The 10958-nt window shown below is 35.0% G+C and overlaps 1 pseudogene; it reads left to right on the top strand.

Moving 5' to 3' along the window:
* Window positions 1-9570: 9570 nt before the first annotated feature.
* LOC102497762 (protein FAM204A pseudogene) lies at window positions 9571-10549 on the top strand (annotated as a pseudogene).
* The last annotated feature ends 409 nt before the right edge of the window (window positions 10550-10958 follow it).

The raw sequence follows: 10958 nt of genomic DNA, 5'->3' as shown, positions 1-10958 counted from the left end.
AAAAAAATATTTCTGAGACCAAAATTAGGAAAACCAACCAGCCATGAAAAATTAAAAAAAAAAAAAATGATAGGAATACACTGAAGGAAAGGTACCAAATGTAAAGACCACAAGGTCAAAAAGCTTGGCACATAAGAGAAAGAAACTCATCATAGTCAGAACCCAGGAAAGGAAAGGTGATGGGTAGAAGATGGGGCAGATAGGAGCGGATCACAAAATGTCCTGTAGGCCAGAGTGAGTCTTCGGCTTTGCTCCCAAACACTAAGTCATATTAGAGTTTTTGTCGTGTTTTTGTTTATGTTTGAACACAGAACAGTGCGATCTGATTTCAGGTTTTAAAATACAATTTTAGTTGCTGTTTATAAAAAGTGGCTTGTAAGGCAATGACAATGAGAACAGAAATTCAGCTCAGTTTTAAGATGATAGGGGGATTTGGAATAGCCCAGTGACAATGGAGACGGGGAGAATGAACCAATTTAATGTGCAATTTAAACTGAGAACAATCATATATATTAATTAAATGTGAGATATAGAGGGAAATAAAGAATAATAAAATAAAGATTAGTCCAGGATGTGGGGCTTGAGAAGATGAATACAGGAATAACATTACAGTATATTGCAATACGGTTGTCAAGATGCCAAATTTCTCCACACTAATTACATTGCACGGATATTTTCCTGACAGAACAGAGATAGTAAACTACAATGCAGGGAACAATTCATTATGAGCCAGAGAATTTCAATACATATCCCATAGATACAATATACTGGCTGCACAAAATTTACTCTCAGGCCAAAACTATAAAAATAATTACCCAAATGATTGTGAGAATTAAAGGAGATAACATGGAAAAAAGTAACCAGCATAATATCTAGCTCACAGCAATTGTTCAGTAAATATTTGTTAAATATGGCTACAGACACAGTCTAATCACCTCGATAAGTGATAGAAGATACTCTGTTAGCCTTAGATTACTCAAGGATTTTTTTTTCTTTCTTACTCAGAGATGGAGTCTAAGGACCACCTTATTCTGCAGAATCATAAATCTATCAGTTATTTTTTTCAAGTGTGTTATTCTTCAGGTGTTTAAGCTTGTCCGGTTTAATATTAAGTGTGTTTCACTTTACTAAAAGAGGTAATTTATGCATACTATCAGCACATTTTCAAAATGTGTCATACTTTAAACTGCCACAAGAGGCATAGAACAATTTGACATTAGATTATTTAGGGTAAACTCCATCTCAACTGTTCCTTATGATTTGTGCAAGTTAATCAAATATCTCTAAATCGAGGTTTTTATAATGGCAGCAGACAAGCAGAATTGGAATGGATAAACTTTTAAGACATATTTATTTCAGGTCTCTAGAATAAGAGAGAATATACTGCCTTCTTTGGAGATAACTGTTAATCACATGATGAGTTATATACATATAACCTTCCTTTTTAATGTTCATGTTAATTATAATCAATTCTTTCTGGAAATAAAGATGATATTGAGTATTTACTGAGTCCCAGATCAAGAACATCTACACTCAGAATTAATAGTCTAGTTGTGGGGAAATAAGCAAAGATTGAATGAATTAATAAATCAATCACTAAAAACACAAGGCAGGGGCCAGATGGTCAGGCAATGGTAATGTAACTGGGCCCACCCAGGAAAGGTCTTGGTCCACATTCTGTGACCTCGCTGGACCCACAAACTCCTGTAATCTGTGATAAGACTCTGTAAGGAATTGCTATTTCTTTGTCTCCAAGGAAATAAATATATAAACATACAAAAAAAAAAGGACAATTATTTACTAAGGGCCAAGAAAGAAAGAAATAGGGTAATGTAAGAAATAAATTATAACAGAGTGAAGAGGTTACTTTAGTCAGTGTAAGTCCTACTAAGAATCATTTACTCTGAGAGTTGAAAGATGAAAACATTTCAGTCTTGCAATTCAATGAGAATACAAAATTAATTCCAGAATTAACAGCAAATATAACATCCAAGATGAGAACAGTCTTGAATTGTCAGATGAAAAAAATGAAAGACTAACTAATGTGATTGAATGTGTAAAAGAACATGAAATAAAAAAGTAAAAAAAGAAAAAAATGAAAGGCAAAGGCTGACAGAAGAAACTGGGTAGAGAATAAATAGTACACAAAAGATAGACTATTAGAAGATTTTAAACAGTGAAGTTACATGGTTTAAAATTAATAATACAGGGTAAAGGTTAGAAGCAAAGATATCCTACGATAGGCTAGTACTCATGGAGGTAGGAATTAGAGAGAAGGTGAAAAGTAGCAGGGTTTGGAAAGTACCCTGTAGGTGAGGATGACAAACATTGTTAATGAGTCTGGATGTATGGACAGCTGTAATGACTCCTTTATTATTTGAATAACTGGAAAAATGATAGTGTCATTTATTGAAATGTGGAAGACTGAGCGAGTAGCAGGATGAAAGGAAGTAGGGACAGACCCAAAAGTGAAAGTTCAGCAGAGAATCAATGTAGAATGCTTGCAAAGTATCTATTTGAATTCTTGAAAAGGTAAGACACTAGTCCGGTATATCATTCTGAATCTCAGAGGTTAGGGCTGAACAAACTTAGTACTCAGAAGGGTAAGATGGCTTTACAAGTCACAGGACCATATCAGATCACATAAGTAGAAGGCATAGACAGGAAATGGTCAATTACTTCAGTATTTAAATTTCAGAGAAGGAGAATCAGCAATAGAGAGGAAGAAAGAAGAAAAATAAAACAAGAAATAGTCTTCTAAAAGACAAGTAAAATAAGAATTTCAAGAAGAAAGAGTAGTCAACTGTACAAATAATGCTGAGAATTTCTAAGTTCAAAACAAGAACTATGAGACTTAATCAAGGTAGAACACATGGATGGCTTTGACAAAAGCAATTTCAGTGAATTGATATCCAAATAATTAAAGTGAACTGAAAGAGAATGGGTGGAGAGAAAAGTAGAGACAAGGTATTGTTACCGAACTCAAATTAGGTTGGCTTGCTCAAGTGCTATAAAACCAAACCATAGGCACATGGTGTGGTAAAGGAAAGTACAAAATTATGGCAAAGCACAAAGCAAGGAGAGCGGGCAGCTCATGCTGAAAAAACCAGTATCCCCAAGATGTTCCCCACATGTGTTTTTAAGGGTAAAATTAGGGGCTGAAGTCCCAAGTGCATGATCAGTTCAGTGATTGGTTCAAGAGGGCGTGATCATCTTGTGGGCATTCTTGATTGGTGAGGCCTTAGATAATCAAATTTCTTTTTAGGTTTTTGGAGCCATTCAGCCTGGAGTTTTTGAGCTCACAACCAGTACTTTCCAGCCTACAAAACATTTTACATATTGAAATGAAAACCTTATCTTTCCTGTAAGTGAGAGTTTTAGGGTCAAATGGCCCTCACTCATGGTCCATGTTGGTCATTATTATAACCAAAGTCTGAAGACTTACCCCTTACTCTGGGCCATTACAATGTAAATAGACCTTATATTTCAGAAACCCTAGGAAATACATTAGGGGGTTCTTGCTCGGTTTCAGTATCTGCAATACAAGCTTGAAGAACAGAAAAACAGGACAGGGCTAGAGAAATAGTCTGTGGGAACTAGATTTTTGTCTTTTCTTCTTTTGTATGAGAGAGTGAGAGAGAGAGACAGTAGGGAAAAGGAAAAGGAAATAGAGAGAGGGAGACCTTTGATAGGATCTTGTCATGTCACAATGCTCTTGCCCACGCATCCCAGTTAGCTAGGACCAGGAGCATGCCACCATGCCTGGCCAGTTAGGTTGGACCAGGAATCAAACCCAGGTGTCACATTTGGCCTCAGCTACCATGTAGCAGTATCCTCACACTTATGTCACCATAGTTGGGACACTTCGAAAAAAAATAAATTACAAGGTCCAGTAGGTGGCAGAGTGGTTAAGGCACTGAAGTCCCATATGGTTGACCACAGTTCAAGCCTGTACTCAGTGTCTTGAAAAATCACACCAGGTGTGTGTGTGTGTGCATGCCCCAAATCCTGAGGAGACTGGAATGGAAGGGATTGTGTTGTGGCCATCTTCCCTGGGAGGTGACTTCTCACTTTTTTTCTCTGCCTCTCCTGCCTCTCTCTGTCTCTCTGCAGCAAGCTTTTTGCCTATGGTGCATGTGCTTGCTGCAGAGACAGAGGAAAACAGTGAGAGGGAAGGTAAGAAATCACCCAACTAGGAGGACAGCCTTGCCACAATCTCTTCTCTTTCACCCTCCTTCTGGGATCTTAGGCATGCACACATATGTGCTCTGCATGAATTTAGAGCTACAAGGTCTGGGACTTGAATTGTGGTTGGCCATGTGGGAGTCCAGTACATTACCACTGTGCTATCTGCTAATCCTCCAAAATTTTTTAAATAAATTGTATTCTGTATATCTGAGATTTACAAATAGGATTTAAGATACATATAGATAAGCAGATACATATAAATAAAGATACTATAATAGTTATATAGTGGAGCAGATTAACATATTTATCATCTTACATAGTTACTTTTTTTCATGACATAAGCAGCCAAAATCTAGTTATTTAACAAAAATCCCTAATGCAAAGCCAGAAAGAGAACATTCCTGAGCCAAATACTGCATTCTGTTTGTCTGAATTTACTTTCTTAATCTTTTACCTTTATCATACCCGTATTTTATTAACAAAAATAAGTAGTATTACTTCTTTTTTCTTTTTTGTTTTTTTTTTGAGAGTTTTTTTGCTATAGGGTGCGTGCGCTAGCCAGACAGACAGAGAGAGACAGAGAGACAGAAAGCGAGAAATCACCCCCCCAGGGGGATGGCCATGCCACAATCTCCTCTCAGGATCTTGGGCATGTACGCACACGCGCCTGGCGTGAGTTTTAAGCCACTGGGTCCAGGACACGAACCGCGGTCGACTACGTGGGAGTCCAGTGACATAGCTATTACGCTAACTGCTGGTCCCGTAAATGGTATTACTTCTAACATGCATTTTAAAACTTGACATACTACTTTTATAATCTACAAGAAAATTCATTGTAAAAATATAGCAAAGTAATTTATAAAGTGTTTCAATTATCCCTTCTTTCCCCCCTTTATATTTAATCTAAACATTCTAATAGTGTCTTAAGAAACTTTTAGTCAGACAAAAAATTTTGTTTATATCTCATGCTTTGACACAGAGGTTTGTTAATAAAAGAGAAATTTTCATTTAAATTGGTTAACTTTAGATTATTTTCATTGTTTTATTAGAATATTCTTAAAATTTCTAGTAGTAAATACTTGAAACTGTCCTTTAGCTGTCAGAACATAAATTGACTTTTATTTTCCTCCTCTTCAACGAAATATAATTAAAATGAGAATATTCTCAATTAAAGTAGAAAGACATTTCAATTAAAAAACAATCTATCTTATTAAGTTAAAATTAAATTTCAGTTTTCATTTCATGTAACTGCATTAAACCACGCTTCAACATTTTATCTGCTTTCAAACTATGTACAGAAATACTTCAGTTTTCCAATGGCAAGTCTTAGTGTTTTAGAAAAAAGTGTTAGTATTCTTAAAGTGAAATGTTAGCACCAAAGTTGTATGATATAATAGTCCCTATCAGAAATTAATGACCTGTAACCAAAATGGATATATAAAAGAATCAGCCTTATAATAAAACATTCCTTAGGGAGAATATTAGGAAAATGTACTTCCAGCTTATTAAATTCACTATTTAATTGGGTGGTTACTGTTGCACGCAAATTTATATTTCTTTGAAAAACTGCTGGAGAAGTAGTTTCTCTCTATTTGATAGTCTTTTAGCTTAAAAAAATCAAATTTTATACACAATATACTGTACATTGAATTGTATATTACATAGAAAGCTAAAACAAGGTTTCAGTAGTGGTAATTATTGGGTACCATATTGAGTGTAGGAAATAGAAAGTACTTTCAATATATTTAACTCAGAATATTTTATATATTCAAAATACTAGAAGGTACAAAAAAAAATTCTCTCTCCTTATCATTGACATAAACTCCCTTTTATATAATAAGCTTTGCAGAAAATCAAGTAAAAAAAAAAAGCAACAACTTAAAAATACTCATAGATCTAAGAATATGAATTCACAAAGATATTATCTAATGTTCTTTGTACTGGATACATAAAGAGTATGTCCTTCATAAAACAAGATCAGTGTGTAGAAATAAAGATACTAGGTTGAACCATATGAAATTGCTCAGATTTAATGTTTTTTACTTGCAAAAATATTTTTATATAATTCAGCTTGACATATGATGGTAAGAGAATGGCAACTATATTAAGTAGTCTTAGTATAGAAAATATCCATGAGGAGTTAATTTTTCAGTTGTTGTTAAGAGAGAAACATAATCTAAATTTTGCAAATAACTCAAGCTTTAAAAAGCCAAAAGTGTACATATCTAATTTTGACCTTGATTAATTCAAGTTTTAAAAATCATGTGAAAGAAAGAAGAATAAAGAAGCTTGTATACTAAGATAAAGAACTTGAGCATTCTATTTGGTTTCATTATTATCTAGGAAAAAAATTATAATTAATTAAAACTTTTATTTTAAATTATTTTAAAAGGTATTTTTCCCCACTTTCACCTTACCACATCTTCAAAACTTTCTAAAATGTATATATGATCGCTGAAGCCTCACATTAAATGTCTGGTCAGCAATTGACTAACATTGGCTTTTTAATATAAGCTTGATGTTATCTGCCAAAATAATGAGATTTTTTTTTAATTTGCACAAACTCAAATTTAATGAATGAAACATATTTGATATCCTATTGAGAACTTTAACTTACCGAAAATGAAATTTTGAAGATTTTAATTTTAAAACTACATCGTAGTTGAGTCTTTGGTCTCAAGGAACCTGTTCAGAAGCTACCTGGTTATGTCTTCAAATTTTTTCCTACCGCTCCATCTGTTCTTAGGAAGTAGGAAGAAGCTCTGTTACAGTGAGGCAACCAGTTGTGATTAAACAAGAATCAATGAAAAGTTGGCTGCTCTGTCTGATCTTTCTACAGTAAGATTTGCATATGTTAAATAGGGAAGTCTCCACAGATTTAATACTTAAGGCTAACCATGAAGGAGAGAAGTTAAAGTTGGGATGTATTTAGCAATGCTACCTGCAATTACTAACAATCAAAACTTCAGTAACTTATCTGCCCCAGACTTACCACAAATATGCAAAAACTCCTTTACCTCAAACTCATAAGAAATATGCTAATTCACAAGTAGAAATGTTGCTTTTTGTTCACTAAAATGAAATTACCCTCTCCAAGACAGTAATTCAAAAACTAATGTATGCCTGAAATTAAGACCTAGGGCTGGGGCTGGCAGGTGGCATAGTGGTTAAAGTGCTGGACTCTCACATGACCAGCCATGGTTCAAGTCCTGGACCTCATGGCATGCTTTCTCACTTTCCCTCTCTTTCTCTCTTTGTCTCTCTGTCTCTCTCTGGTCAAACTGAAAATAATTAATTAATTAATTTAATTAATAATCCTTTTTTTAAAAATATGAGTTATGACTTAGTCACAGTGGCTCAAACCATAGGATACCACTGCAGGAGGAAGGGGCCACCTGAAAAACCAGGTCTGGTTTCTAGACCAACCGGAACAGGTTGAACATGGGAGCACTCAGCTCTACAAGAGGCTAAGGGCAAATGATCTCAAGAACAAGGGTTGGGACCCTGACAAAAATACCTATCTCCCTCTCTCTCTTCCTTTCTCTAATTAAAAAAAAAGAAAAGTTTTCATGTCAAAGGGAAAACAGGGATACCTCACCACAAGTAAATATTTTTTTCTCTCTTTATAAAGTGCTTTTACATGTTATATCATTTTACCATAACTAACATAGGATACATAAAATCCCTCTTTACTGCTGAGGAAAAAGAGACCTAAATGGATTAGATTTGCCCAGGGTGACATAGCAAATAGAGGGAAATAAAACTAAATTTTTCATTGTCTGTGCACATATCTTTCTTTAATATTGTAGAATATTTTTAATATGATATACACTAAATATTCGCAGAATATGCAAAGAGATCCTCACTAAGCTTAAACATTATTTGCATTATACTGTCCTCAATTTCTTGACTTATAGCAATTCCAGTTGTTAATTCACAGTTACAGTCATAGTCACAGTTACAATCATACTCACAGAGAAATAAGTGACATACCTGATCTCACCATATCTGTCTAGTAACTCTTAGTTGTATTTAAGAGAAGAGAAACTTGTATTGCTGGGAAAAGATGTTGAATGGAACAGAGTCAAGACAACTAGCAAACAAACAAACTAAATTACAAAAGGAAACAAGCAAAAACAAAGTAAGGCAACAAAATACAAATACAGTAAAAGAAAAATAAACAAAAGGAAACAACATTTTTAAAAACTTCAAGAAATCCAGCTCTTCATAATGATTTTAATCTCTATTAAAATTTTTTTCTACACATTTTTGTTCCTCATGCTATTTTTAAAGAATTCTTTATTCAATTTTATTTACCCTTATTTTTTTTTTAATTTACTATAGGGCATGTGCACTCACCAGAGATACAAGGAGAGAGAGAGAAAGTAAGAAAGCAAAAGTACTAGGTCTGATACTCAAATCACAGACAGACATGTGGGAGTCCAGTGCCTTAACCAAACCACCTGCAGGCCCCTCCTCATGCTATCAAATTTTAATGAACTGACTTGAAGAAAAAAGATAACAAGTTTAATGTTTCTTTACATAGTTCTCTCTTGCCAGTGCAAAAGTGAATAATAAATAATATTTTAGCTTTAAAGTTTAGTAGTTTTCAAAGAAAATATATAAAAGTTAAAATTTTTTAATCACATTTTTTTAAATTTTTACATACAATTGCATTACCTTCTTTTTTCATATCTTTTTCTTCTATTCATGATAGAGCATATATGCACACATGTAAGAGTGAGCTTGAGATGAGTACTCCCCACTGATGATGCTATGAACCCCTTCCTCCAGTCCTCCAGACCATCAGATCCTGAGAAATGATATGTGTGCCCAGCATGTTTTAGATTGACTAGGACAGAGTATTAAACCCTGGTTACCATGGGAGATCCAGCTTCTCTTGAGCAGTATACCATACTGCACCTCAGAACTAGCTCTTCACCACCTTCTCAAATATGATACACAGAAAACTAAGACCAGAACACAATTTTTGACCATTTCTTTACCAATTTTATCAGTACTTCTCTTCCTACTCATGTTTTTAGGAATCTATCATCATTGAAGACTTAAATGTCAATTGATAAATGTTTTTTTATAGCTGTCTTAGTCCAGTTTTGCTTTGCAAACAGGTAATCTGAGCCTGGTGACTTCATAAAGAAGATGGAAGTTTATACAAAATTCACAATTCTCATGGCTGGAATGTCCAAAGTCCGAGGCCTATAGGATTTTCAACTAGAGCACAAGGATGAAGCATGGGCACAGAGGAAGAGAGGCCCTGACTGATCTCTCCTTTAAAACAGCCAACTCTCAGCAATGTTGATAGGATCTTAAAATGGCTGCCATGTGGCTGCTTCCTTGAGTGAAGAGAATACATGGGGTGGGATGCTACCTCCTGACTAAATGAAAGTGATGTTGAGATGACTTCTGAAGATGAAGCTATGTCAGAGACCTCTGCACTTAACATACAGGAAGATAAAGAAGATGGGACCTTTAGCAAAACAGAAGTCTCAGATCTCCTACCAGATGTATCAAAAACTGAAGCAGAGGCAAATACAAAAGCATATGAAGAGTGTCCTTCCAGAATTCCCTTAAATATGTGGAATAAATTTCAAGAATTTCATAAAAGACATTATGAACAGAAAACATCAACCTCAAGATTCAGAGGGAAAAAAAGAAAATGCTCCAGAAAAGATAAATTGAAGAATGGAAATGAATCTCCAAGTGAAAAGTCCTCAAATGAAACCCAGTAGAAGGAGATCACACAGTATTTTGGAGTCAATGATAGATTTGAACCCCTGTTAAAAAGAAAAAAGTTGAAAATTCAGGCCCTAAAAAGAGGATAGAACAAGCTGTGGATGAATGGATTTTTTTTTTTGAGAGGATTTTTTTTGCTATAGGGCACATGTGCTCACTAGAAAGACAGAGATTGACAGAGAGACAGAAAGCAAGAAATCACCCACCCCCACCCCCCAGGAGGGATGGCCATGCCGCAATCCCTTCTCCTCCATTCTCCTTTGGGTATCTTGGGCATGCTCGCACATGCATCCAGCGTGAGTTTAAGCCGCCAGTTCCAGGACTTGAACCATGGTCGACTACATGGGAGTCCAGCAACATAGCCATTACACTAACTGCTGGTCCCACAGAGGATGAATGGAATATTGAGAAGGCTGAGAAACTCAGCAACCAGCTAGCTACTTGAGAGTTTGGTGTAAAAATTGCCCAACAGTTGCCTGCCACAACTTTGTAAAAGCCAAAAAAGAAGCTGAAAATTCACAGATTGCTCAAAAAAAAGAAGAAACTCGCATGGGTGTTTGAAGCTAAGAAGAGATGGGAAACCAAAAGCAACATGGGATACATGTAACTTACCAGAGTTCTTCAAGACAGTTGTAGACTCACATACTCAGTTTACCAAAAAGTCATCCTTGCTTATGTTAAAAACATCAGGAAAGTGATAGAAAGAAAAAAATAAGCGTAAAATTTGGGTGTTGATTATCAACTCTTTTCAATCTTTTTCTAAGTTCATCCTTTGAAGTGAATGAAATGAAGCATTCAGTTATTTGTGTAAGGAATCTATACATTGCATACAGAAAAAAGTATGGGCTTTTATTTCTTTATTTATGTAGACCTACAGTATAAAATCAGTTTTGCTTTTTCATCCCTTTGGGAACCATGAGCTCCTTGTCCTTCCTTATCTGTAACAGTGTTTCTGTGCTTATTCTGGAATTGTGTTTTTAAGATTGGCATTTGTTTATAATGGATTAGTCATAAGA

The sequence above is a fragment of the Tupaia chinensis genome, unplaced genomic scaffold, assembly GCF_000334495.1.
Source record: "Tupaia chinensis unplaced genomic scaffold, TupChi_1.0 Scaffold138126_1, whole genome shotgun sequence".
NCBI classification, from domain to species: domain Eukaryota; kingdom Metazoa; phylum Chordata; class Mammalia; order Scandentia; family Tupaiidae; genus Tupaia; species Tupaia belangeri.
This window is presented reverse-complemented; position numbering and strand designations above follow the sequence as displayed.